The 8,036-nt window shown below is 44.2% G+C and overlaps 1 long non-coding RNA gene across 1 annotated transcript; it reads left to right on the forward strand.

Annotated features, from left to right (window-relative positions):
• The first annotated feature begins 2,723 nt into the window (after nt 1–2,723).
• Nucleotides 2,724–6,568, forward strand: LOC116285392 (uncharacterized). Its single transcript, XR_012064024.1, has 3 exons — nt 2,724–2,813; nt 3,695–3,747; nt 6,078–6,568. It is a non-coding gene; the product is annotated as an uncharacterized lncRNA (long non-coding RNA).
• The last annotated feature ends 1,468 nt before the right edge of the window (nt 6,569–8,036 follow it).

The following is an 8,036-nucleotide window of genomic DNA, read 5'->3' on the forward strand; positions in this document are numbered from 1 at the left end:
GTCAATACAGATTCCCAGTCCTCCCCCCAGACTTCCTAAAATAGAAGCTGATGTCGGGGGAACATCAGATTTCCCCAGGTGAGCTCTTAACTTTAACAGGATCCCCAGATGATTCTGATGACCCCCAAAATTGGAGAATTGCTGCTGTCGGGAGAGCAGCCCCCTCCTTCTGCCCATTATGCCACCCGCAAACTCTGAAAGAGACGGGGATTTGTGTCCAGCACCATGCGTGACAGGCCTGGTGAGAGCCGGTGGCATGAATTATGAATCTCCTCTTGTCAGAGAAAACCCTCCAGGCGAGAAAGACCTGCTCTGGCTTTTAATGGAGTCGAGATAAACTGAGTAACTGAAAGAGTTCCTCGTCTGGACATCCTCATGAGACAGCTCTCAAGTCACGTCCTGCTCCAGTGCCCGAACCCCCACAGCAGCGAATTCAGTCCAGATGGAATCCCACCCACTGCTCATTACACGTGGGACTTCTGGGGGGTGTTCCCAGGCCGGCTTTAGTTCCTCTCTTACGGACCCTCTTTTAATGGATGACGACACGTGTAATGAGAACACTTAACACGCAGAATTCGTAAGGGTTAGTCATATAATTAGTTCTATCTCTTTTATCCCCGACTGCCCTCTTAAACCTAGTCAGTGGGAATGATAAGCCTTCCCCTGCCACTGGGTGAAGTTTCAGGTCATCCCATAGTCAGATTATTATTGTAAGTCTCGAATGCATGATCTCCATTCAGAAATTAAAGCATCCAGTCCGAAACAGTCATCAAAATCCTTGTCTCTATTCAAGGATGAGTAAGACTCCCCTTCCACCTGGCTCACCCTAAAAACTGGAGCCTGTGGTTGGCAGGTACCCTGTCTCGGAAAGTATCACTTCTCACTTTCTCACTGGCCACCTCCTCTGCGGCCAGTTGGTATTTTTGATCTTCTTTCCCTTTCAGATGAGGGTGGAAGAGGGAAGAAAGATGTAAGGGGAATAAGAAAGTCTTACTTAGCAGATACTGTTGCCAAATAGCTTTGTTCTCTCTGGGCCCAACAGATAAACCCTCTGAAACTCTATACTTTTTGGAAGCTCAGCACCAAAATGAGTCTATGCACTAACTAAACCTGCCTACTGCGGCCTCAGTTATATGGAACGTAGACTCATCCAAGCCCACGGATTGAGTTCTGCATCTGCTCCCACTCCACACAAGCACACACACACACACACACACACATATACACACACCAGCTTGTCCCATGGTAGGTGGCAAAAGAGCTTGAGGCCAGCTCTGTCCCCTGTGTGTCCACATCTGACCGGAGGACACTCATGCATCTTTTGCCCCTGACCCATTGGCTGTGTTCAGGAAGGTGGAGTCGCTTCTCTTTCATGCTGGAGTCCCCTAGATGGAGTGACTCATCAATTCACAACTCATCCACAACTCTTAGGTACATGCATCAAGCTTTCTGAGTGGTCTAGTGGAAGCCCTCTTCACTTGGCTTGAAGTGAGGGACGGGTACCCACAACCCACCTCCTTAGTGAGGGACTCACAGACCTTCAACAACTCTTCAAAAACAATCTCCCTCACTGAAAATAGACTTACCTATGATCCAGCAATCCCACTCCTGGGCATATATGTGGAGGAAACTCTAATTCCAAAAAATACATGCACCCCAGTGTTCCTAGCAGCACTATGTACAATAGCCAAGACATGGAAACCCCCTAAATGCCCATGGACAGATGACTATATAAAGAAGTTGTGGTGTATTTATACAATGGAATACTACTCAGCCATAAAAAATAAAATAATGCCCATTGCATTAACATGGATGGACCTGGAGATCATCATACTAAGTGAAGGAAGCCAGAAGGAAAGAAAAATACTATACAATATCACTTATATGTGGAATCTTAAAAAAGGATTCAAATGAACTTATTTACAAAACAGAGACAGACTCACAGACATAGAAAACAATTTTATGGTTACCAGAGGGGAAAGGGGATGGGGAGGGATAAATTGGGAGTTCAGGATTTGTAGATACTAACTTACTACATATACAACTATATATAAAATAGACAAATAACAAGTCCTACTACATAGCACAGGGGATGATATTAAATACCTTGTAATGGTCTATAATGGGAAATGAAAAGTTACATGAATCACTATGCTGTACACCAGAAATTAACACAACATTGTAAACTGACTATACTTCAATACAATAAAAAGAAAAATCTGCCTCACATAATTCTCTCTCCTGTTTGCTCCTGGCCATTTTAAATTCCACTTGGAAGGGAAGACTTTTAAAATTAATAAGACTGGTTCTCAGATATATTTTGAAGTTCTTCAGTGTTGATTTCGAATATCTTCTGAATCTTACCCTCATTAGTCGAAACTTCCAATGTGCTCATCTTCAGTTTTACCCAACTCCACCAGGGTGCCATTGTCAGGATTATTTCTGAGAGATGCATTTCCCTGAATAAAGCATGTAAAAATCCCAAGATCACTTCTCTAGAAAAAATGCCGGGACCATATAAAACACTGCAACTGGACTGGGTTCCCAGTTTAAGCTCAACTACAGCAAAATTCTAGAGAGATGCCAGCACTGGCAGACACCTGGGTCACCCCACGGCTTCCAGTGGGCTAGCCCCACCGTGAATGAAATGCTGCTACGTCACCTCTTGCCCGTTACATCCTGCAGTGTGACTGGTTACTACCATTTTCCCATTAGACCGAGAAGTCCGGAGAATGCACCTGTATCCTGTTCATCTCGACATCTCCAAATACTAGCAAAGATTCATCACACAGAAGGCCCTCAATAAATGCTAAGTGAGTAGAATAAAAATACTTTTTTTCTTTCCAAACTCACATCTGAGCAGTCCCCTTGTGAGGCCACAGTAGGGGGAAATGACCGACAGAGCAGCCTAAAGGCCTATCTCTGAATGTCAAAGCATTAAGGAAAAGGTAGAGAGTTGATGTTGGAATCGGAGGAATCCATCTTTCCTGTCCTCTAAAATCATCCAGTGAGGCAAGGTACCAACAGATGCCCCACCCCTCTTACATTTTATTGCACATACCCAGTTGCACCCCTGGAAAACATTTGTTACATGAGTTGGCCAGAGATCTGTCAGAGGCATAGATTTCTTGTTTGCTGGCTGTCTGTTCTTTTCTTTTTTTTTTTTTTAAGAGTGCAAGCTTCGTGCTACTCCACGTAGGTTGTTAGGCTTTGCAAAGACAAGACATAACAAGTAGAGTAAGAGAGGGCTATAGCTCTCCTCCTATGAAAGGAAGCCACAGACTGGGGAGGTTTTAAGAAACTCCAGAAAGTGACATCTACACCTGTAAGTGCAGGTTTCACTGCTGTCTTTGCTGAGTCCTCCGCTTGCTCTGTGCTCTCACAGTGTTTCGTTCATCCCTCGAGCAAAGCATTTGTCTTGCTCTGTGATAGGTAGTTCACGAATGTCTGTCCCTTTGAGACTCGGAGCTTTCGGAAGGAAGGAGCTTTATCTTATTTGTCTCAGGAAGCTGAGTACTTGAAACACGTAATTTTTGTTAAAAGGGTAGTCCTTAATGTTTGTTGGATGGGTGGATGGATTTCTCTCTTGCATATTTGCTGTGTGGAAATTAGAACCACACGGCGTCTCTGGCTTCCCTCAAAGCCAGGCAGTGATCAGGAAGGATCTGGAAATAATATTGTTCTCCGTCAACAGCAACAGCAGTATCTCACACTGGCACAGTGTTTTGAAATGTACCATGTGTACAGGTGAGTAATTTTTGTAATGAATTTTCTTTATGATTAGGATGTAAAATATGAATGAGAATACTTATGCACATGATAAAGCACCTTGTACTTTCTGATAAAAAAATTATTAAATTTCCTATTTAAAACTTGTATTTAGATAAATTGACTAAACAGATTCTGAGTATCTGTGAATATCTGTTATTCTGCGGCCCAGCATCCAATTGTGTCTTCAGATGACCGTCTTCTGGTTGTTCTCTGGGAAGCCACGCGCCATCAGTCTCAGGCCATGTATCTTAGGCGAGGAACCCCATCAGCCATGCCAATCACGTTTCCTTTCCCTGGCCCTAAAGATGGATTCAAGGATGGCGACCTGATCCAATCAGAGCCAAAGTGTTATGATCAGACTTTTGCTTAGACTTCTTAGAGAGTCTAGCTCATTCTGCTGAACTTGAACCTGAGAGAACCTAAAATCTGGTTCCTGAGCAACCACCTTGCTACAATGAGGAAGGAGTACTTGTCTGATAATAATTCCAACAATGGAAGAAAGAGGAAGTGGGTCATGGGAGACATCATTTGAGTCTCTGAATAAAGGTGTATGTTAAGTCAACTCTACTCCCAGATGTGATTATATATTTTTATCTATATTAGATATATAGATATATATCTATATAGATATAGATAAAAATATATATAGATAAAAATATATATATTTACACACACACAGTGTACAAATATCATCTGACCCATTTAGCTTAAGGAAAAATAAAAATTTGTCATGTGCCATATATAAATAATCGGGTGTTTCTAACCGATGCATCGATCTTATTAGAAGATAGATCCTAGCAGAGGCTCAGATTTCCACAGCTCCATTTGCACAGATGGACAAGACGGACAGGAGCATTTTGACAAGCCTGTTCATAGCTCAGCTCTCCCACAGATAAGCACACACACCTACTCATCCAGGTACTGCGCCAGACCCTTGAAGGACACAGCTCATACCCTCTCCGCAAGGTGCTCACACTTTTAATAGGAGTTAGATTTCTAAACAACCAACTGTAAAATATGTGAATGAACTCAATGGGAGGATAGTGTGGTGAGAGCTTAAATGAAAAAGCAATCACTTCTGATTTGCAAATAGTCTTCCTAATTTATCATCACAAAAATGAGTTAGTGGAGTAAGTGGATAGATGGGTAGGAAGGTCGTATATTATATTTTTTCCAATCCTGGCTGTATATTAGATTCATCAGGGAGCTATTACATAAACCTGATACTGAGACCCACCCTCCCCCCCACCCCAGCTCCAAAGCAATTACAGTAGACTTCCTGGGAGGCAGGTCCCAGGCATTAGTATTTTCTAAAAGCTTCAGAGGTGAGTCTAATGTGCAGACACGTTTGCCATTCACTTTTCCATAAGAATAATGCTCAACCATCTTACGCAGCCAAACCTCCATGGGGGCGCTGATAAAAAGCACAAATGCCACAGCTCTGTCCTCAGTTATTCTGAATCACTTGGTCTAGGGTGGGATCCATGTGTCAGTAAGTTTAAAAGCTTTCGAGATGACACTACTGTGAAGCCAAGGTTGAAAACCACTGGTCTGCAGGAAACCTGCTGTTTTGGAGAGGCCAGCAAGCACTGAGCATCATGCAAAGGGCACGTCTGTGTCCGGTTTCCTCTGCTCTTCGGAAAAGTAAGAGCCTCATTTTACAGATAAGGGTATAGACCGTCTGAAAGACAGAAAGTCTTGTGACCTTACAGGTGACCCATATAAGTGACACAGCTGGAATTTGAACCTAGTTTTGACTCCAAGGTCCATATTCTTTTTTATGACAACATTCATTCATTCATTCACTCATTCATTCATTGTCACTTGGTCTGTTATTCTTCCAGTAAATGTTTAGAGCATATGTGTGGCTTAGCTCCTGGAACACGAAGTGTCTCCAGAAATGAATAGTGACCATGAGAGGTCAGCGGACCTCCCTAGGATCACAACCATGTGGACCTGTATGTAGAGAACAAAGATCTCTCTAGAATAAGCCAGCTTTAAGCCATCCCAGTACCTCAGGCTACAAATCTTTGTTCTGGACACAGCACAGTCCCTGTGACTTCACAGAAGGGCCTGCCACGTAAATCATGCTGTGAGAAGTCAACTCTGGCCCTGTAACCTACAAGGCAAGCTACATGCAAATGACAGGCTCCCCTTCTAGTCAAATGACTAGGGGGCAGGGGCGGGTAGGGTTTCCTACTGCGGAGGGAGTGTCTGGGAGAGACAGAAGGGCAGAAGCAATCTTGGTGTGAGAAGTGAGACTTCCCTTCTGGGCACAGTGACAGGAGTGTCTTTGTCGTCCTTAGTCCCAACAACAACTCGCCCTTTGGGATCAAATCTGCCAGCAGTTCCTGCCTGAAGGACTGGAGGAGCCTGTCATCTCAGCAGACCGAGGGAGGCATCCAGAGCCCGAAGCAGTGCGGTCAGTGAAGGGGAAGAGAACAGCCACCTCGCCTGCCCTTCATCTCGACAACCTCCTGTTGCAGGCGCCTCTCCGCCACTTCAGAGAGGCATGCCATCCCACCGTCTGGCCTCAGAATGCTAACATCCGGGAAATTCTACATTCATCTTGCTTTGTCCACACCCCGGATCCTTTGCCCAGCTTGGAGCAATTTGGTTCCAACCTACATTTTCAGCTTCATCACTTGCTGCGACCTGCAGCTAATGACTTTTTACCTCTGGGCCTTCTCCCACGTAGCTCCCTCTGCCCGGGCTTCTGCCTTCACTTCCTTCTCTCGGAAGACTCCTACACGGCTGTCGGCTCTGCAAGGAAGGCTTCCCACCATTGTAAGGAACAGAGTCACTTTTATAAAATCGTCTATAAAAAAACATTCTCTACTCTTTTTTACTTTTGTGATTTGATTACTATTGCACTCATCTCGGGGGCTTACAGTTAAATCGTCTTTCCGTACTGTTTCTAGGGCCCCTTCCTCAGGGATTAATGAACTTAATGAATACCCATCACATGCAAGGTGCTCAGAGCAGCAGAAGAATGACTAACATCCGGTCTCAGGGTTTCTAGGTCAGCCTAATTTCCACAGCCAGCAGTGATCCAGAGGTTGCCTTAGATGTGGGAGGGAGCCGAGAAAGAGGAAGGCTCTCCTCTTTTTAACCAGAGCAGGGATGCTTTCGTTTACCATATACGTAGGGTTTTAAAACAAGTCTCCTGCCAAAAGCAGTTTGAAAACCACTTCACAACAACATCGTCCCTTCTGTGATACTATAGCCCATCAGCCAACTCCATCCCATGAGCCAAACCCAGACCACCGCCTGTTTTCGTATGATGTGTGAGCCAAGAATGGTTTTTGCATTTGCAGATGCTGAAAGTCAAAAAAAATCGAAAGAAAATAATATTTTGTTACACAAGAAAATCAGATGAAATTCAAATCTCGGTGTCCATAGGTACAGTTAGAACAAGCCACGCCTTCATTTAAGACTTGTCTACAGCCGCTCTTGTGTGACAATGGCAGAGCTGAGTAGCTGTGATGGACCATTTGGTCACAAGCCTAGAATACTTAGAATCTGGCCCTTTGCGGGAATGTCTGCCCAGCCTTGCACATCCAACTGCCTGATACACACCTTCATCCTTCCTTCATGCCTTCCTTCCCTCTCTGGCCCTTTCTCCTTCCCAGCAAAACTTTATTATAGGTTTGTATTTAGAATCCAGTTAACTGGGACCCGCAGGTCTACTTTTCGATGCTAGTGTATTTTGATTTTTGACTTGAGGACACGATACTATAGTGTCAGCTTCCAAATTCAAACCACCTAAACTCTTATCTGCTTTTTTAATAGCAACCTATAGTCAGCGTAGCTGGAGGAACTTGAGTGAATGCTCCCACCGCTCTTAATACAAGCATCTGTTAAGTGAAGACTCACTATTTTCCTGTCCATTTGGGCTATGAAAGTCTGGGCCACAGAAAAAGCAGAGCTGAAGTGCACAGACCACTCCACAGCCCCACAGCTACCCGAGGCCCCAGGCAGCTGGCTAGAAGGGCGGAGACAGGAGAAGGTGGAGCAGGGGAAGTTTTGTCCTCTCTGTTGCAGGTGTGGATTGCTAGAAGGGATTCAAGGCTAGAGGTCACCTGAGCCCAAGCATCAGCCAATGGCTCTTTTATGCATCAGGAGTAAGAGACAATCAGATACATTTTAAAGGAGTCTGCTGTCACTGCTAACCAAAGGTATGCAAATTTAGACTATGTTATGATGTATTAAGACATCAATTTTATACCCACTGAAATCATTTTAGAGAAAATTTAACATCACAA

The sequence above is a fragment of the Vicugna pacos genome, chromosome 25 (genome assembly GCF_048564905.1).
Source record: "Vicugna pacos chromosome 25, VicPac4, whole genome shotgun sequence".
NCBI classification, from domain to species: domain Eukaryota; kingdom Metazoa; phylum Chordata; class Mammalia; order Artiodactyla; family Camelidae; genus Vicugna; species Vicugna pacos.